Raw genomic sequence first — 22,311 nt, 5'->3', positions numbered from 1 at the left:
CTTCAATTTGATTCACTTGCTGAAGTGATGAAAATTTGTGTCAAGTGGGGAATTTCAAGTGAATTTTCTGACAAAAAATCAAGAAATTAAAGAAGCATTTTGACAAACTCTGGCAGGACCAAAGGCTTACCATTCAAGAGAACTGGATTGATCTATCAATATTTTACCCAATGATAGGCAAAATTTGTTTACAACTGGACAATCGTTTCAATGGAATGGAAGCTGTTGTGCACATCTAGAAAGTAATACAACATTCTTTTTTTCATGATGAACAGATACTGAGCTTTGTTGAGAACCTTCAAAAATGCTAGAACATTCGCAGGTCTTTATTTCAATCACAAATATTATCAGTTAGATGTTAATTCAAACGACATGAATTATGTGAAGGAGCTTGCTGATCTCATTGTGACACATTCAGTTTCAGTTATCCTTATGCGTTCAAGGCTTTTCTTATGTACCTTACTGCCACTCTCACATTAGCAGAGAGATTGATTTCAAATTGAAAATATAAAAACCTATTTATGCAGTACGAGTGTGGATTGCCATTATTAATCTTAATTTATTTATGAGTAAAGAATGCACTGTATTTCACAGTAGCTATCTATTTTATTAGTCATTTTGCACACACTCTTATTATTAGCATAGAGCAGTGATTCTCAACTTTCATGAGCCTATGGTCCTGTAAATTAACTTTTTTAAAAATCCGATTGTCTGATCACATCAATTTTAAGCGTAAATAACTTTCTGATTTTTTAAATCTTTATTGGATGACAATGACTGGATATAATGGAATCTTTTAGTTTCCCCTGGCCAATATTATTAAGCTAATATGGTAAGTGCTGATTTTCATTGGCATGTTCCAATTGCAGACACTGAAAAATTCCAATTAATCAGAATATTCCTATTTCAATATGTTTGTTAATGAAAATTACTGCAAAAACTAAATTGACCATGGTTCCCAATCATCAACTTCCAAATTTGGAGGCAGGAAGCAACGCGTGTCCCAGATTAGATTGTTTCATCACTCACCACCACCGTCGCAAAAACATTTCTTCTTATCACATTCGAACTCAAAGCCAAGTGAAAAATCATCATTCATGTATGTTATCTTGGGCTGCAAGTCACTCACCATCCTGACTCTAATTCAAGAAATACACAACCATTAAAATTATATTGTTTCATACAGGTGGAAGCAGTTGTAGTCATCTAGGAAGTAATACAATAATAATATAATAATAAAAATCCTTTGCACAACAGCCCTGAAGGGCCTTGGCTTACCTACTGACTGCCGGTCTCCCTCCCACGCTTTCCTTCGTCACCTCTAAGCGTGGAGATCTGCAACCAGTATTGGAATAGCCGGGGCATCAGCCCAACATATCCCCAGCCGTTATAGTAGGTTTCCGGGACCGGATTACGCTTACTCATTCGAAGCTTCCCAATTTCCTCACGATGGTGGGTTGCCACTGGCTCTATATGTAGGCCGAATAAATTCCAACCAGAGCCGGATTCGAACCTACGCCGTCCCGCAGCGAACGATCTCAAGACGAGTGAACGCCTTAACCCGCTTGGCTACAGAGGCATTCTATTTTTCATGATGTACAGACACTGAGACAAAGTACATAGAGATTTAATAGAGAGATTAAAATTCCAAAAGACTCAAAATTAAAATTCAATTTTGCAGACTGCCTAGATGACAGTCCCCTCTCAGCAGCTTTGTTTTCTCAATAGTATTGTCCAGAAAGGATTTCATGCTATTGATGGTGAACGCCGAATGAAAGGTTATCTTTCCAGGTGGTTGCCAACTTGGACTGTTATTTGCTAAATTCAAGAGAAACTAGCATGGTTTGGTGGCCTGGTGGTGGAGAGACACTGGCATAGAGTTCCTGCTGTGGGTACTCTTTGTTATTAGTCTGTACCATATATATAAAAAAATAAAATAAATAAACATATCTTTAATCATAATCAAGAGAATTATATATGTTTACCACCCCATATGCTGAAATTGCATTATTTTTGTATTCGTAGATCCAGTCACTATAATAGCAGTAAATGGGGCTACTTGAGTATTCTGCCCTGGGGTCACCATGAGTGTCAATATCATCATGTCATCAGTCATCCTCATTATTAAGATTAGTCAAAAGTGGCAGAAAAGTGACACTAAATAACAAAATATTAAATCAACCAAATCAAACAAAAGGGAATATGCTAACAAAGACTAGGTTCCCTGCCATGGTTTACCCTCTTCTTGTCATCTTTCAATTTAGCTAATTGGTATAATCCAAGAGTGCAGCAATTGGAGTACCCTTAAAACATCATCAGAAAGAATCACAATGGTGCCTGTGCTCTCTCGAATAATACGTTTTACAACAGATAATTGTTTAACGTTGTGCCACAAACATGTGATTGAACTGTTTTATGGCAGACATTTTCTTTTCACAATAAGCTTGCGTTTGAAATTTTGGTTTTCTTCTTCTTTTGTAAATATACAAATGGAACTGTATCGCTAATGTAGGTTCCTTTTCTTTTCGTCCTTCTATATTAATGTGATTGCTCTTGCATGAGAAATGAAACTGAATAAAAGATTCAATTATATTCAGTAAATAAATTGAAAGTGCAAAGAACTTTGTGATGTCAGAAAAGCTAATTGTTACACTCACTTATGTAGCAAGTTTTGTTGTTGTGGTTCGTAAGGATACTATGGTTACACAATTCCAAGACATTATTCATGAGGTCAATGAAATGAAATTATCAGTGTTCTATCGCTTACAAGTCAGAATGGAGATAACTTAATTGTAATGAAGGGACTCTAAAATGCAATCACCAGTGGAATGCAGACAACACTTGGTAATTTAAAGGTTTGTGCAACATGTGTATTGAATACTCTGGAGATGCATGTTTTAAAGTAAAAGTACATAATACAATCCTAGTAGTATAATTTGTGTAAGAATTGAATTAACTCCAGAACATTTTAATGTTTAATGTTATATTTATATTATATTGATTGATTGATTTGTTGTTTTAAGTCTGCTTTATGCACAGAAATGCTAATCGGGACAGGGCCTACAGTTTAAAGTGGGTACTGTGCCATGTGCCTCCACCAAGTACTGAACCCAGGACCCCTTGATTACATATTTATATTATATAGTGTCTGCTATAAATAGCAGAACATATATATTGCATTGGATGGTTGCCATTACAATGAAGTTGCATGGTTTTACATGGAAGGATGAATGATCTTTGGTGTAAATGCTTCGAAAAACCAAACATACAAACAGATAATTTATATCACACCAGATATATTCCTTTCAAAGTTACATGAAAGAAAGGAACAAGAAATATACTTGGGATTTGTGATGGATTATGCTTTTATTTTTTTCACAAAATCAATTTGTGTTAATATGACCACTTTCACATTATATATAAACTAATGGACAAAACACACCTGCAAAAATATTAAACAAAAATAAACCAATGTTAATGGATAAATGATTCGGAACATCGTCGTAACTTCGGACTTAATTTTGAGGAGTTGATTTTAACTTGAGGCTTTAATTTTGGGAAGAGAATAAAAAGTTTTGCATCTCATAAAAGTAGCATACAGAAGTATTTACTAAATAACTGTTACATATGTGAAATCACAAATATTACTATTTATCACTTCGCTCCTCAGATCCCAAGAAGTTAACACTCTCATCTTTTAAGTTCTAAATTTTAATAAACATATAACATTGCAAGGCAAAGTGCCCCTGCTCCCCACTTCCAAGTTACACTTTTGAATCAGAACAAAACCAACATTTTGGCTGCAACATTTCTGTATTTAAACTTGCCGTACATTACTTAACACAACAAATAATTTTCTGTAACACCTTTGCAGTACTAGGATAACACGTGTTATTAATGCACAAGATATCGAAAGATTCCACAATATGTATTTGGGACATTCCATGAAAAGTGGTCCTATTCCACATAATTAAAAAAATGAATCAATCTTGGTATAATTAGTTTTTAATTGTATTAGGGTTTAAATGTTTGTGAATAAACATAATTTGTATATTTCAGTTAAAAAATATTAGTGTATGTATCCTATAGGATTCACAGACAAAGAAAGTCAAATTTTGCTCAATTTTAAAAGTGTCACACATGTAACACATTTTTGTTAATGCTTTTCATGCATTCACTTTTATGCTATACTAATCAACTTTCTATTTGTTAATTGTTAGCAGATGACACAAAGTTCCTCATAATTTTATGAAATCAGTTCATTATGAATATGTTAATCTAATCCCATGTTTAGAACCTTAAATTTTATATTTGAATGTTATACAGGTAACACTGAAATACCCAAGGGTAATTTTAGAATGTTTCTTTTCATTACCCAATCATGATATATGCCAAACTTTGTCTTGAAGTATGTTACAGTATCTTTCAAACCAATATGTGTAATTGCAATTGTAATTTTGTTATTTTAATGTCATTTTTCGGTCACTTTTGGCTAATTTTGATATGAGGATGACTGATCATTAGACAAAATATATGAAGAGACAAAGAACACCCATAAACAGGCTGGGACTCAACCCGGAGAGTTTGGTTATGAGATCAAAAGTCAACCAATTAACATTTGGGTCACAATGTAATGGCCAACCTTCCATTTGTGTTTTTCTCGGTTTCATTTCATTCTCACATGTATGAGTAAATTAAAAGTGTTTCAATTAAATTAGATAACAGTAAATATATATACTAGTATCAAGTGTATGAACACAAATGTTTTTCAAATCTGAATGCAACTTCAATACAAGATTATTATTTTTTTGTAGTTACATGTCCTGAATGGAAGGATAGTTTGATGTTTCTGCATTTTTCTTAATGATTCAAAAACATGCATTATGTGTGTAATATTGATATATTTATTCACTATGTCCCAGAGTCAATGTCTGTTTGGAGTCCCATTGTTTTAGCATTGTGAAGACAATTAGGAAACTACTTGAAAGGAAGAATGTAATGTAAAAAATGGAAGTAAGAATAACTTCCATTAATAGAATAAAACAATAATCACTTGAACATCAATACCTAAAGATTTGAGGACCAGTTTCTCTCTGAGTGACGAGTAGACTCCAGTTTCTTACAAAATATGTACATAAATATGTAACAATAATTGATAAAATATGTACCTAAAAATGTATTGTCAAAAGAATATGTAGCAACATATGTAGTATCAAGAATATGTAATATTAAAAATAATTGAGTATCCAAGTAAATTAAAGAATTCTGCTAGGTATTTATTTTATTTGAACATATTCAACATAATTTGAAGGACATACGTTGTTCAAATTAAAATTTGTATCAAGCTTTATAAACTCAAAAATACACAGCAAAGTGTACATATTTAAGAAACCAATTTTGTCAACTATTAATTACTTTTCACATCGCAAATTATTGTAGAATATGTAAATATGTAAGAGAGCTCTTTGTAATGTTCGAAACAAATTGTAAATAAAAAGGCATCTACAGAAAGAACAATCGACTGAAAAATAGCTACTTTGATACTTTTTGTACTTTGTACAAGTGAACATATTGTGTAACTCGCTACGTACAGGAACATTGCTTTCTTGTCCACCAATCCCAAGTTTTGCCTAAACCTAAAAGCAAAATGAAAATATGTTGCCAGAAGGGGGGTTAACTCCAGCATCTTTTGATAAATAACAGTTCGCGGATCTTTTGGTCTTCAGCCTGTCTTTCGACTTGGCAGTCAATTTTAGGTGACTGTGAGCACTATGCATCTCATTGATTAAAAAATATATCACATGAGCTACAATTTTTTTTGTCATGTTTCAGAGATCGAAAATATTGGAAAATGAATAAAGATAGGAAGAAAAATATTGAAATTTGTTTTATGTAAACCAAATTAGCAAATATGTAAAATATGCAATATCCTGGCAAATATGTAAAAATATGGAACATAAAACTTATGCAAAATCATGTCAGTTATATTATTCGTTGACATTCTTCCGTTCAAGGTATGTATTTAGAAAGGAATAGAATATGTAATTACATACATATCTGGGTTCTAGTGATGAGTTATCTGCACCCCAAGTTCCATCACTGTTATTATTTTGGTTTTCTAGACTGATATCTACTACTTCTTTCTTTCCAGTAGTTTCCCCATTGTCTTCTGAAATACAGTATATATTGTGCAGTACTTCTGAACACCAATATACTGTAGCTTTCAATTGGGACTGAAATCATAAAACAACTCACATGAGAGGTGAGAGTGCTGGCCAGTTATCTGCATGGGAACTCATAAAGATAAAATACTCTTTAAAATGCTGTCAGTACTCTAAGTGAGAGAAGAGAGGTTTGATGTAACCTGGTGCTCAATATGACAAAATTTACTGTCCATTAAAACAATTCAAATTCCCATCAAACCTAGTGTATTTGGGAGAAAAAGTCCTCCATGACCATGCCACTTTAGAAATCTGCTGTTATAGCAACAGAAATTATCTGTTTTTACATGAAGTTAGAAATTAGAAATATGCATAGATAAGATTTTTAAATATACGTAAAGTTTAAAGAGGAATAGAAATCAAACAGAATTCCCCTCACTGAGAATCCATTAATCACCCAAGAAGGTTCTGAAAAATTTAGAGGCCAATAAATTGAAACTGAAAATAATGCATATTAATAACAATGCATTCTGCTTGATTATCACCAATATGATTTGATTTATGCTTCCTGTTATGCTCTTACATCATTTCTTACTTTGTTCTAGAGAATCCATTTACACGGCAAGAATAAGTGAAAGAAACACAATGTATCAGATCATGGAGTAACTAAACAGTTGCCCTCCATTACTGAGTCAAGATGGGAGAAGAACATGTTGAGGTAAGACATTTCATATACCCTCTCTTTTTGTTATTTTCCCTGTTCCCTCTTCTTTAGTGGATTTGCTTCCTCCTCTTTTCCTCTTTTCCCCTTGGTGGATTTATTTCATCCAATTCCTCTGTTTCTCGACTCAGTTCATTGTATCTCCCTCTGCCATTGGTGGATGCTCTTCCTCAAATCTCCATCCTTCCTCATTGGAGGACTCAATACAACAACTGAAATAGATAAATAATATCTATCTTCTCTTGAGAGGAAATAGTATTTCTTCTCTCCTTCTATTTTATTTGGTAAATTTGCTTCCTTCCTTCTCTTTCATCCTCTCGGAGGACTAAGTTCTTCCTAACTTTCCCTCTCCCCTTAAGTGTAATTGCCTCCTCATATCTCCTTCTCAGTTCCATGCAGAATTCCATATTGCCTATATTGTGTTCTTCATCCTTCATGAATTTAATTCCTCCTGCCACCTTTCTTCTTCCTGGAGCATCTCTCCTTCCACTTTCATGGTTGATTTACTTCATCCCATGTCTCCTTGGAGAGTATCAATCCTCCTATCTACGCTTCTTCTTGTTAGTGGAATTCCTTCCTCATCTTTTCTTCTGTTATCCTCGATTGACTTAGTTCTTCCTATATCCTTCCCTAGTCCTTCGTGCAACTTCCTATCCCCTTCCTTCTGCGAGGACTCAGTTTTCCTCATGCTCCCTGTCTCCCCTTCCACTATCCTTGGTGGATTTACTACATTTCATTGCTCCACTATTCTTGCAGCACTTCACTCTACCTTTGTTACAATTTCTCTCCTTGGTGAAATAATTTCCTCCTTTGTTCTATTCCTCTTTTAATTGAAACATTAAGTTCTTACAATGTTCCCTGCTTCATCTTTTCCTATCTTCTTCTCTTGTGTTTGGAGGACTTTTCTTTCTATTTCTACTTCCATTTCCTAGATTTACTTTATTCTATAGTCTTCCATTCTCCATGGAGTATTCAGTTCTTTCTATCTCCCCTCTTCCACATAGTGGATATATTTCCTCCATTCACATTCAGATGCCTATGAAGGACTCACAAGGGAGGTTATCTAAGTGTCCCCCTCCGATTTCCATGAAACGTGGCAGGTGTATAGAGGGGCCCAAAGGAAGAAATGCATGTTTTTCTGTTTCGGCTAAAAGACGGTTTTAGGGGCAAAACCCCCCTCAAATGTCAAGATATGGACAAATTGAAGTGGGGATCTGACCCCTGTGTCCCCCCCCCGCGATTTCCATTAAACTTTCTCCAAGCAATACTCGTCTCCTCCTATGTCATCTCTTCCACTTAGTGAATTTGTTTCATTTATTAACCTTCCAATCTCTATCTGTTATCCATGTATCACACAGTTCTTCTTATATTCCGTCCATTACTTGGTGGTTTCCTTTGCTCCTCCTCTTACTTTCTATTCTCCATGAAAGACTCCGTCCTTTGTATCTATGCTAACATGACCTAACTCAAGCCAATTCTTCCACTTGGTGGATTCTGATTTACCTCCCAGCTTCAACTTTCCACAAAGGTCTCAGTTTTTGCTATCTCACCTTTCCCTCTAAAGAATTCCTTTCCTTCTCTAATTTTCAATTCTGCATGGAGGCCTTAGTTATTTCTATTTCTTTCTTCTGCTTGGTGATTTCCCTTCCTCATCTCACCTTCAATTCTACATGTAGGACTGAGTTCTCTCTATATCCCCTCTTCCACTTGATGGCTTTCTTTTTTTCTATCACTTTTCTTTCTGTTTTGAGGATTAGTTCTTCCTGTCTCTCCTCCTCAACTTGCTAATTCCTGTCCTCTTACCTTACATTCTCTATGTAAAAATTAGTTCCTTCTATCTCTTCTCTTCTACTTGGTACTTTAATCAATTCATATTTCATTCTCCTTGGATGACAGTTATTTCAATCTGGCCTCTACAACTTGGCAGTTTCCATTAAATCTTACAGCTTTCATTTTCCATGAAGGATTCGATTTTTCCCATCTTTCATTATCCGCTAATGTATTCTTCTCTTCCCCTCTTCCATTGTCCATGAAGGACTCAGTTCTTCTGATTCCTTTCCTCTCATATCTTCTCCTTCTCCTTGATGGGTTATGTTCTTCCTATCTCTGTCTTGGTGTACAGGGTGGCTCAAAAAAGTCATATAAAAGTGACAATTCCTTCAAAAAGATAAGAAGAGACAGCAGAAGTAAAGTTCAAGAAGGAGAATGGATGGAAGTAAAAGGAATCAAAGGAAGATAGGAAGAAACATGTATTTGCTGGAGAATGAAAGCTTATATAAAATAATGTGTCCTCAAAGAAGAGGAGATGAACACAATGGACTGTAAATCCACCAAAAATAAGGAGAGAGATAAAAGAAATTGAGAGATAGGTAGAGACGAACATGCGCTGCTAGTTTTGGCGAATTGCAAAGACGACGATGAGTAGTAATTTGATAAAATAAATGAAAGTACACTCGCTTGGAACTTTGGTGACAACATAGAAAGTCAACTACTAAATACACTCGCCCTCTGAACAGGCTTATTACAGAAGGGAGAGTAATAAGAAGCATGTTGTCATAAGATAAGGGAAAGAGATTGACTAATTCCAAGGCGATAGAAGGAGACAAAAAGAAGTAAGTTCTCTAAGCAGAAGGAACACAGAAGGAAATTACTTACCAAGGAGGAGAAGGGAGATAGAAAGAATGGACTTCTTCAAAGAGAAGTGAGGAAATTGAAAGGATGATAATCCATGAAGGGGAAGAGGGAGATAGATAGAACAGAGTACAGCAAGGAGAAGAGACAGCAGCAAGAAAAAGTGAATGTACTTAGGAGAAGGAAGGAAGAAAATAGAAAGGAGAAAATGAATTGAATCACTTACCATAACAGTTTGTTTTTCCACTCTTGGTACAGTTGAAGTAGAGCATCAATTGAGGCTATTGTGTCTCTCTAAGCTCACTGATTGTCTGTGTTGTTGTAAATAACTTTTTGCTCACTCCCAGATCTGATGCACAGAAATTTCTCCTTCTCTTTGGGAGGCCCATGGATTTTATATTATGGGTAGATCAGCATGTAGGCCGTTTTTACCCATTATGGAATATTGGGATAAGCCCCTTAACTAAAACATAATTGAGGATAGACTTCTAAAAAGAAAATAAATATGTTTGGTCAGAACCTTTTTACTCAATGTCTAAATATATACTCAATACCTCACCTCATTACCTAAAAATATAATCAATATTTCAATATCTATTTATTACTTAACAAGAACTAAACTACACTATTTCAGAGGACCAAAATCTGCAAACCTAATTTTAATGTTGAGATTGTAAAGATGCACTCAGCATACAAGGGAACAAATACAGGACAACATAACTGCACAAAGGATTATCTTAATCATGGGTCTAGGTGCCAGACGCTTGTTGGCCTGCAAAAAGCAGTTACTTGGGTGTAATACACGGAAGTGAGGATGACTTTTGGATGCCTTGCTGAAAGGTCTACCCCTGTAAATTTGAATTAATACAGAAATGAACAGGAAACATAAAGTACAATGTAATCGCCAATCAAGTAGTTTACATTTTTTTTTTAAATGTAAGTGGTTACAGTTAATGTATTGTCTTGGTAAACATAAAAGTGGAAAATTTTCCCCTGTGTATTTTATCATGCTATTAAGGACACAATAAATACAGTGTTAGATAAAAAATTAGAATCTGTATGTGATTAATATTTGTCCATCAAACTCATTTCAACCATTTATTTATTATCGAATCCTATATCGACGAAATTCTCAACAATCAAGATGTCCAATTTTTAATTGTACTACGTTTGGCATGGAATAAAATGCACTAAGTTCCAAAACACTAAATGGATAATTCAAAAAAGACTATTCCTGAAAATCATTACTGAACTAAAAAAATGACCGGTCAATTAACTTTAACATAAACCAAAATAAATTAGATTATTATACCCCGTTATTCCATGTCCAGACATCAGTCCAATGCCACAGTCAAATTCGTATGTCGATGCGGATCCGATCACCCTCGCCCGTGACCAAGGAAGGAGAAGGAAGCTCCTTACTATACCAATGCCTCAGCTGCAAGGGCTGTTCTCTCGGGAGAAAACTTCGCCCGTAGCCAAAGCTTTCCCCCTTGAGTTACAAAGTTCTCCGCTAGAAGAAACAGCGTTGCCGGATTTACCTTGCTCGAAGTCTAGAGCCGAGCGTCAGGAACACCATGATGCAAAACTCCTTGTTAGAATAACGAGGAGAATGTGGTGGAGCTTTTGAAATTATACGAGTTATAAGCAAACACCACATTATCCTTTTGTATGAAAGTATTGCTTGAATTATCTTAATTTGCAGTTGTTATGATCAAATAACTGCTTTTCTCGGTGCAATTAATTCCTGTATTTTATACTTTAGGAAAGTATGCTAGAATATCAAGTTTTGTTTATGGTTTAGTTGCAAGCCTCTAAAAACAACAAAATACACTCTAGTTTCCACAGCTGAGCTGTTCCTGTCACAGCACTATGTGCCACTGGTTTTTAATAGCCATCAGAAGCAACCAGTGAGAGTGTGTATAAATGCTAAATGCTACCCTATGATAGGAAGTGACTAGTTTTATTGTCCATTTTTCACTTTTTCACCCACATTTTGGATCCAAGAGGGGAGCAAAGACACCCCAATATTTTTATGTAGAACCCAATATGTAGTTTTCCAAAGGAAAAGAACGGAAGAGAGAAACATGAGAAGTGTGTAAATAATAAGTTGTGAAACCAGAAGACATTTTGCATTTGAAAGACATTTTATGGCATCTAGATTACTGTTTCCACAGTGCCCTTCAATATATGTGGGTTAGATAAGGGCACAATTTACAACTATTTTGATAAAGTCAAAATCTCCCATGCGTTGTCCCCTCAAAATTGTGATTAATGTCAAATACTGAGAGTACGCTTAATTATCTTGTCAAAAAATAAATTAATATTTTAAACAAAATGTCAGAACACCAGAAAATCATCAATGTTGATAAGATATTGATAATTCATATATTACTTATTTGCTACATATGCTTACAGCCCGAAACCAAGTGTTAGATAATAATCAAAATTTAACTATTGATAACAACTAACAACTCGTTTGAGATGCCAAGTGCAGAATGCAATATTTTAAATCTCTTTGTAGCAGATCATGCCATTTACTTAAGTTTGAGTTTCACAAAGCCTGCATTTTATATTTATTTATACCACAGGACAATTCACCAAAACTTCATGATATTATGTTCCACATATTTACCACACTCTAAGTTGTGTAAATGTTTGGGTACCATTATCAATGAGAATTGATAAAAGCATATGTTCATTATCAGTACAGTCATCATGGGAATTGCATTACTTAGTTTTTAACTTTGAGTTTGTCCCTATAATATCATTCACAATTATAAAATGTAGTCCTTGTAGAAAACTTCAGCTGTAAATAGATTACATATAAGTAGAATTTTCACAATTGGAAATATTTTAAATGTACTATAATTAGTTATTGAAAAGTGAACAGAAATGTAAGTCATATTCCAAATTATGAGGGGATATCAAAAAGTAATTGAGTAAATTTTTAACAACCAAACGGAAATGTATTCACTAAACTTGAAATATACATTTGGAAGTACATGCATTTTGCCACCTTTCCAAAGATGGAAAGTGTGTGTACCTTGCGCATGCCGTGAGGCAGTTTTTCAAAATGGCAGCTACGCTTGAGACGTTCGACGCAGTTGAGCTGCAGAGTGTGACTCGGTTTCTGTGGTGACAGAGACAGATACCACCTGAAATCTATCGTGAGTTTTGTGCAGTATATGGTGACACATGCATGACATTCACAAATGTCTGTAACTGGTGTGCAAAGTTCAATGCAGAGTGTGTAAATGTCTTCTATAAACCCCATTCTGGATGGCCTCGCACATCCCACACACAGAGCAACATTGATGCTGTGGAGGCATTGATTCAGGAGGACCGGCGGTCAACAATCCAAACAACAGCAGATGCAGGCAGTGGGCATTTCATATGGCAGTGCATACTCCATCATTCATTATGAACTTGGGTGTCGCAAAGTGTCATTGAGATGGGTCCCCAGACAGCTCACACTACAGCATATAGAGGACCATATGGGATACATCCTTGAGCATTTGCTCTGGTACCATATAGCTGGAAATGCATTCCTCCACCGCATTGTTACTGGGGACAAATTGTGGGTTTTTCATTACACGCCTGAACGAAAGTGAAATATTTTGGTATGGAAACACAAAACCTCCCCCCAACCCAAAAAAATTCAGGACAACCCCGTCTGTGGAAAAGGTTTTGCTTACTATTTTCTATTTTCTGTCATTCTTGCTGATTTTGGGGTAAAAGGAGCAACTGTAAATGCTACTGCATATTGTGCAACATTGGATCATCTATGAGCTGCTCTGCACCGTAAACATCCAACAAAATCTCTGGAGGAGGTCATCATTCTCCACGACAATGCTCGCCCCATGTGGCTGCATCAGTGACGCAAAAAGTCAATTCCTGGCATTTTGAAATTCCCAAGCATCCAGACCTGGCCCCGACAGACTTTCACCTGTTCGGCCCACTGAAGGAACACCTTGCCGGTAAACACTTCATCTGTGACATGGAAGTTGTGACAGGCATGCTTCATTGGTTACGCATCCAGCTGAATGATTTCTGCTGCATGTGCATCGAAAAATTGGTGTCTCAGTGGGACAAATGTATAAATGTGAATGGATATTATGTGGAAAAGTTCAACCTTCAAAATGTATATTTCAGTTTTTGTGAATACATTTCCGTCTGGCTGTAAAAAAATTACTTAATTTCTTTTTTATATCCCCTCTTGCATCTCAATATGTTAGAAATGTTTCTATGTGTGTTAGTATGTGCGATTGTGAGTGTATATTTCTGTTGTGACATTTGTTCTGAATTTTTTACTATGTTTTGTAGCTCTTAAATCTAATAATGATAATGAGAATGAATGGTGATTAGATATAGCACATGGATAGACATTCGCAAAGGAGCATGCATGCCCCGACTGAGACTCAAACCTGGAACCTGTTAGCATTCTTTCTACTGACAGGTAGCAATATCGCAGTCTGACCACAACAACATACTCAGTCACTAAGTGTTTGATACCCGGTGGAGGCACATAGTGGTTCGAATCCCACTTTAAACTGTAGGTCCAGTCCCGATTAGCCTTTCTGTGCATAAAGTAGACTTAAAACAACAATTGTGACGTTCACAAGTCAATTATTTGCACGATTACATTTCGTTCATAAATATTTGAAACTAAAACGCGAAGGTGAAGATACAACTTCTATGGATCTATATATTAGTGAAATAACTGAGCAATATGCAGCTCACTATTACCTATATTTCCACTTTTTTTGTCACGCACATTACCACATAATGACTATTGATTCTCGTTGCTATAGCAACGTTAGAATTCCAAATATCTCGTTTATACAGCGTATAGTGCAATGAATAACATAAAACATAATTAACGTTGTACAAAGTAATAATTATACATTTTTTTAAACGTTAATATAAAGTGATTTTTATAATATGAAATTAATAATTTCAATAAACATATAATTATATTGTGCGGATTCACAGGACCGTCACAACATTCCCCTCCTCCGGGAAAATGAAAACTACGAAACAACGAGGAGGAGTTTTCATTTATAAATCAGTCAGATGTGTATCAACATAACTACAACAAAGTTACAAATGGACAATATTATCTGACATTCGACAACAACGTGCACATAAACAGATTTGTGCCTAACAGGTAATAACAAATCAGAACATAATACAACATTCAATTGTACAAAATAATAAACAGAATGGTTTCATTTTTCAAGTATCTACTCTCATAAATTTAATTCTCAGACAAGAGTTGATTCCTCTTTTCTTCCGAACAGTTAAACACTCGAAGATTTGAAAAGTTCACCTTGTCATAATATTGCTGGTTCATTGTGCAAAGAATTGCATTATTGTCCTTAATTTCCTTGACAAGGAATGGCCCAATATACAAGTTGAACAATTTATGAATCTGGCTGTTAATTTTGGAACTAACTTGCCTATTTTTTATCATAACCAAATCTCCTGTTTGAAGTTTGATCGAGTTCAATGCATTCTTAATCTTTCTACTTCTTCTAGATTGTCTAGTCCTGATTTCTGCTAAAAACAATTTGCGTTTCCATGGCAAAGATTTAATTTGTTCTGGCCAGCTGATTTCTTCAAATATTGAGTCCTTCATATCTTCATGTAAGAAAAGTTCACTAATAGATAATCCGGTAACTGAAGAGCATGAATGATTTAATAACTGAATAATATAATTTATTTTTGGATACCAACCGGTGTGATTATCATTGCAGAATAATCGCAGTAATCTAACAATCTCCTTATTGTACCTCTCAATAGGATTAGATTTCGGATTGTATGTAGTGGTAGTAATATGCTTAATTTTCCTTGAATCCATGTAGGCTTTCCACTCATTTGATGTAAATTGGCTTCCACAATCTGATAATAATACATTACATACAGGGTAATGTTTAAAATATTGTTCTTCAAAACGATTGATAATTTCCCTGGCAGTCGCTTTTCTTAACGGGTAAATCATAACAAACTTTGACATAACGTCTACAATTGTGAGGAGATATTCATATGTACGTGATCTTGGTAATTTTCCGATTAAATCAATAGAGAGGAAATCGTGAGGTTGGTGAGAAACGACGTGATATTCATCTCTACGCAACGGCCGACCTACAATCTTTGTTCGTGCACATTCTAAGCAATCTTTCAGGTAATTTCTAATTGATTTTCTCATGTACGGCCAAAAATATGCCCTTCTACAAGCTGCTAAAACCTTCTGATAACCAAAATGTCCATTTAAATCATGCATTTTGTGCAATACCAAAGGTATAAGCTCACGTGGCACTACAAGTTTACAAATTTCATCTGAATTGGGTTTATAAAAAAGAATTTTGTTGTGAAGAAGATACTTTGAAAAGTTTTTATCAGTTGTACTATCTTCCAGGTGAGAAATTACATTATTGCATTTTTCATCTGCTCGTTGAGCTTTTAACCAAATAGACGAAGTATCATCTTGTGAATCTTCCACAATTACTTGATTGATATATAATTTATCATCACGTGCAGAATAAGTAGTACAAGGCGGAAATCTGCTCAACGTATCAGCAATATTATTCGAAACTCCTGGGACATGATATAACGTGAAATCAAAACACTGCAGTTTGAGAGCCCATCTCGTAAGACGAGAATTAAGTGATTGTGCAGTTTTAAGCCAAGACAACGACTTATGATCTGAATATAAGTTGAAATCAGTTCCTTTAAGATATATAGCAAATTTCTCCAGAGCAAATAATATAGCTAAACATTCCAATTCGTGTGTACTATATGTAATCTCTGCTCCTCTAAGAGCACGACTGCCATATTGTATGACACGAATTTCATCATTATCAACTTGCCAAAGTACACAACCCAATCCTTTCTGGCTTGCATCAACAGAAACACAAAACCTCAACTCAAAGTCGGGTTGACTCAATGCTGGTGCTGAAATTAGAGCATTCTTTAATAACAAGAAAGCTTCTTGACACTGAGGTGTCCAATAAAATGGCACATTCTTGCGTAAAAGATGATATAACGGACTAGCGATATCTGAAAATCCCTGTATAAAACGATTCCTCTAATTTGCCAGTCCTAAAAATTTGCGAAGTGACTTTTTGTTTTGAGGAACAGGAAACTGTAGAATAGCCGAGTCTTTATCATGATCGACCTTAATCTCGGAACCAGACACCACATGACCCAAAAACTTAATTTCCGTTTGGAAAAATTTGCATTTGGCAAATTTTATGGACATGTTCGTCTTCTGCAATGTCTGTAGAACATAATCAAGATGTTCAAAATGTTTCTCTATTGTTGGGCTAAATATTAAAATGTCATCCACATATATCATCAGAAATGAATGAGTCTCTGGTCCAAACACCTTATTCATTCTTTCAACAAAAACAGAAACAGCTGATTTTATACCAAATGGCAAGTAACAAAACACGTGCTGTCGTCCTCGATACGAAAAAGCTGTGTACTTATATGAGTCGGGCGTAAGTGGTATTTGAAAATATCCACAGGAGAGATCAATCGAAGAAAAATATCTTGCACCCTTAAAATGTTGAAGTAGCTCGTTTATCGGTTCAACATGGGTAAGTGGTGAAATTACATGTTGGTTTAGGCGACGAAAATCCACCACTGGACGCCACTCACCATTAGATTTTGGGACGATATGTACTGGGTTTAAATAAGGCGAAGACATCTCTTTAATTATTCCCCAGGCTTTCCATTTTTCTAGTTCCTTTTCTAACGCTGCTCTTTTGGCGAACGGTACTGGATATATAGGTGCCTTAATTGGTTCCTTTGTGTCTAGTTCAATTTGATAAGGTTCTACGAATGCAGATCGGGGTCGATCAGAAAACAAACTATGATATTCTATTATTAGATTCTCAAGCTGAGACTGCTGCTCCGTGTTGAGTGATTCACACGACCACACCTTCGTTGTGATCTGATCTAGAGAAACAAGTAAATTTTCTACTTCTTTCACTATAGTAACTTCCTGCATCTGGCAGCAATCCCTATCAGCTGTGATTTTGCTAGAATTTAATGGCTGAACCAATTCGGAACCAGTAGACGCCATCAAACTAATTTCATTTCTTCTAAAATCGAGTACAGCGTTGTATTGCCTTAAAAATGGTATTCCGAGAATTAATTCAGCATGCAGTTGCTTCAATACAAACATCTCCAAAGAAAAAACTTCCGAGTTAATTGAAATACTTATAATCTTCCGACCAGCAACACGAAACTTCTGATGTCCTGCAAACGGCAATAACTTAAGTTGATCCACTGTATCCAGTTTGGCACTCGGAATAATTGATTTTATACTGCACCATAATTCATAACTGACTAAATTACACTGGCTTCCACTGTCGATGACACACTGTATGGTAATACCGCAAACTGTTCCTGTGATCAGAGGTTGATCAGTAATAGGAGTAGGTATACCAGTATCATTTAAAATCCAAGTAGGTTCATCTTCATACCAATCTAATTGAAAAAATATTGAAAGTGGATAACAATGATCAACTTCAGATAAAACGGAATTACTTAATACAGCATACTGACAAGTTGTGCCTATATTATCACTACGATATGATTTAGACGGACCCTCCATTATGTTAGTGCGAGCAAACTGGTCCACGTTCACCCGCGACGTTCGTTTAATGTTGCTTCAGGGACAGAAGAAATGAACTGTTTACAAGAAGTTTCTCTTGGATCGAAAGATGGAGCATTTTCATTTAATGGAGTATTCGCCACTGCAGTTGCATTGCAACTGTTTCCCGTTGACAACTGAGAAGACGAATATCCGCAATTGGCACATACACTGCATGGTTGGAATGAGTGGAAATTATTGTTAGAGAACTGAGAGTTAGGACGCAGTGTAAATTGCTGTTGTTCTTGCTCGTTTCTGACATTGAAACTGTTGCTCATAAATCTACCATTATTGTTGAAGTATCGTGAGCTTTGTGGACTTCTATTTGCCGGAAATTTTGAGTTCCTGCACCATTACGTCTGTAACGATTATATGGTCTGTTAGTTAGGTTAGGTTTCCCAAAATTATTATTTCTATTAAATATCATCGTCTTCTGGCTGGAGTTTAATTGTTGGTTTTCAGCAACAAACGGAACATCTGTACGTGGAATCTTAATTCTTTTATTTTCATCGCTAGAAGAAACAAAATGAACACTATCATTAGGTCTTACGTTACGTCTTGAACCTTGATTTCCATTAGGTTCATCATCGTACACAAACGATGAACTTTTAGCAACACTTTGAACTCTCAGTTTTGTCCTTGCACTATTATTGTCGGTAAAACTTTTAGAATTATTCCCATCATGTCGGAAATTTTTTTCACGTACATTATCATGAACATTAAAACTCTTGTTTGATCTTGAATTCACTAAATCCAACCTCTTTAGTAACGCAATTACATCATCCATTTTAACTAATCTAGCAGCTAATATTGTTTGTGCAATAGATGTGGGCAACTGATTGATTAAAATATCAATAACTTCTGCATCATTCGGACGATCAACTAAATTATAATATGCTGAATGCGTACGAATAGCAAAAACTTCCATACTACTCGTCGATTTAGGATCATATTTACGACTTCTAAGTTCAGATAATTGAGCCTGAGTTAACGAATAAGACGTGTAGTGATTCAGAAATTCGTCAACAAACTGTTTGTATGATGTAAACGAATCGACATGAGTATTATACCAACCTTCTGCAGGTCCTTGAAAACAATTAGTAATACACTCAAGCCTTTGCATGTCAGGAACTTGCAGTAAGTCTAAGTAGGACGTTAAAGTTTTAATAAACTTACGTGGGCTTGATTTTTCAGGATCTCCAGAATATTTAGGAAGAACAGTAAGTTCATTCAATCTTACCAACCGTCGAGGTTCTTGAGTAAGCGAACGCATACAATTGTCAGGATAATCACATCGATGATTCTGCGGATTTGCTGACTTTTGGTTTACTTGCCTCTTTCTTTCCTGACCAGAACCATCAGAATATAAATAACGGGTTGGTTGACATAACTTGTTAGTATTACTGGTTCTCACTCGATTATTTCTAGAACGTTTGTGTCTTTCTGAAGCAATGCGATTGTGTTCATCATCAGAAACATCACACGCTGAAGAATCAGATGATTTAAAAGAGGTTAGGTTCCGTGCAGGAATACCAGGTTGACAGTTACTATTCACATGAGAACTGTAAACTTTTACAGGATTACTTGATTGAACATTAGTCGAAATATTAGATGTTAACTTAGTAATATTTTCCTCACATGCTTCCACGCGCTTAGTTATTTCGTCCTTGCTCACAACGGCTTCAAGTCTTTGAACTTGTCGAGACAACCCTGAAACATTGTTCTGGCATTCTGTAATCTGATCATTCAATCCAGCAAGTTTATCAGAATTCTCTGTACAAGTAGTGTTGACTTCCTCGATTTTCTCTGTTAGTCCTTGCACTTCTCTTTCCATTTCCTGATGTAATGAACGTGTTGCTAATTTGCAGGACTCGGCAACTTCAGCTAATTCCTTTCGTAATGATGTACTCAATTCGTGGAAGTCAAGCTTGAGTAGTTGCTGTGAAGTTTGAATTTCCTGTTGAGATTCCCTGATTTTTGTAAACTCAAGCTGTTGAGACTCTTGAGTTTGCCTCATAGAATCTTGAGTTTCCCTAATTTTTGTAAATTCCACCTGTTGTGACTCGCTGATTTTCCTTAACTCTGCAAGTAGATCAAACATTTGAAAAGGAACATTACTTTGCCCCATTGACGTCTCTGCCAACACAGAAGGACGAATGTCAATTTCTTGAACATTTTCTTGACTTCTTTTCCATTGCACGAAAGCTTCAATACTGAACGGATCATAAGATGGATCACAATCTTTACAGAAATAATTTTCATTTAACTGGTATAACTCCCAATGCTTATCGGACAAACCCAAACATTGTAAATGATACCAATGGCCACAATTTCCACAAGCTACCAACCTTTCCTTATCGGGATCTTTGCAGCACTTCACCATATTCATGGCACCATTCTTATTTTGTGATTCATCAGGTTCATCACCACAATTGATAGATCTAGCTGTAAGACTTGTTTTGGATCTCAGATTATAAGGATTACTTGATGCGTACATAATATAAATTTATGTACAAACTAGATTCACGAGAACAATGGTGTAAGTTAACACGCAAAACACATCACTCAAGATCGTGCTGATAACGTTCCACAATACTGGACCACCAATTATACTGTGACGTTCACAAGTCAATTATTTGCACGATTACATTTCGTTCATAAATATTTGAAACTAAAACGCGAAGGTGAAGATACAACTTCTATGGATCTATATATTAGTGAAATAACTGAGCAATATGCAGCTCACTATTACCTATATTTCCACTTTTTTTGTCACGCACATTACCACATAATGACTATTGATTCTCGTTGCTATAGCAACGTTAGAATTCCAAATATCTCTTTTATACAGCGTATAGTGCAATGAATAACATAAAACATAATTAACGTTGTACAAAGTAATAATTATACATTTTTTTAAACGTTAATATAAAGTGATTTTTATAATATGAAATTAATAATTTCAATAAACATATAATTATATTGTGCGGATTCACAGGACCGTCACACAATTCAATCATTCAATCATATCAGTCACTAAGTGTTTACTGTCTTGTTTTTAATTTATTTTGTCTTAACTTTTTTCTGTTCTTATACAAGGGCTGTTCAAGAAGAAACCGAACTTTTACAAAATTGAGAAAATGGTAATATTCACAAGCTATTTCGGCCTGTCTCCTTCAAAGTACTCCCCTCCACTGTGCGCACACTGCTTCCAGCATTTCTTTCAATTGTGGAATGCCTGCTGGAACTCCAGCTTTGGAATGGTCTGTTGGCCTATTAGCGAATTCCCATTGATCTCTTCTATTGTCTGGAATCTGTGATTTTAGAGAGTTGATTTCAACTTTTGGAAGGGGAAGAAGGCTGTTGGTGCCAAATCAGTGGAGTAGGATGATTGAGGGGCAACTGGTGTCTGATACCTTGCCAAAAACTCCCGGACAACGAGTGAGGAATGAGCACACGCGTAATCGTGACAAACCATTCAGGACTTGATCTACTGCATCTGTGGCCTATTGTGCTGCACCTTTTCTTGAAATCTTTGCATGACGTTAAAGAAGAATGCTGCATTCACTGTGAAACCATCCGGCACCAACTCCGATCCCCTACCAGTCGAAGAACATGATCAACATCACTTTAACATGCGATCTTCTCATTCGTTATTCTCGATGGAGATTCAACCTGATCTGAAAAGTTTGTACCATTCGTAACACTGTGTTCAACTGAAACATTCCTTGCCATAGGCTTCATGTAACATCCCGTTAGTCTCTTTGAAAGTTTTCTGCAATTTCAGACATGCTCGCTGCTCTTCCCTTCCAGTTATTTCATAGTAGGATAACTGAAAATCGCCGTGAGCACTAAATACATCTGCACTCAAAGCTATCTACCGCAGTACTCCAGTTTAGCAATGGCTTTGAAACTGGACCAAATGATTAACTAAGGACAATGCTAGGCACCACCACTGTTGATTTTCTTCAACGAATTCATACACACATGGTTTCTTTTTGAACAGGCCTTGTATGTATTCTGCTGAAGAGTGCTTCTGAAGTAGATATGTTTAAATTACAAGCAAAGCTTTTCACTTTGCTAGGTATGCAAAGTGCTTAACACACATAAAACTAACCTTCAAAAAGTCATGT

Source organism: Lepisma saccharinum, unplaced genomic scaffold, assembly GCF_977018435.1.
Source record: "Lepisma saccharinum unplaced genomic scaffold, izLepSacc3.1 HAP1_SCAFFOLD_709, whole genome shotgun sequence".
NCBI lineage: Eukaryota > Metazoa > Arthropoda > Insecta > Zygentoma > Lepismatidae > Lepisma > Lepisma saccharinum.
This window is presented reverse-complemented; position numbering follows the sequence as displayed.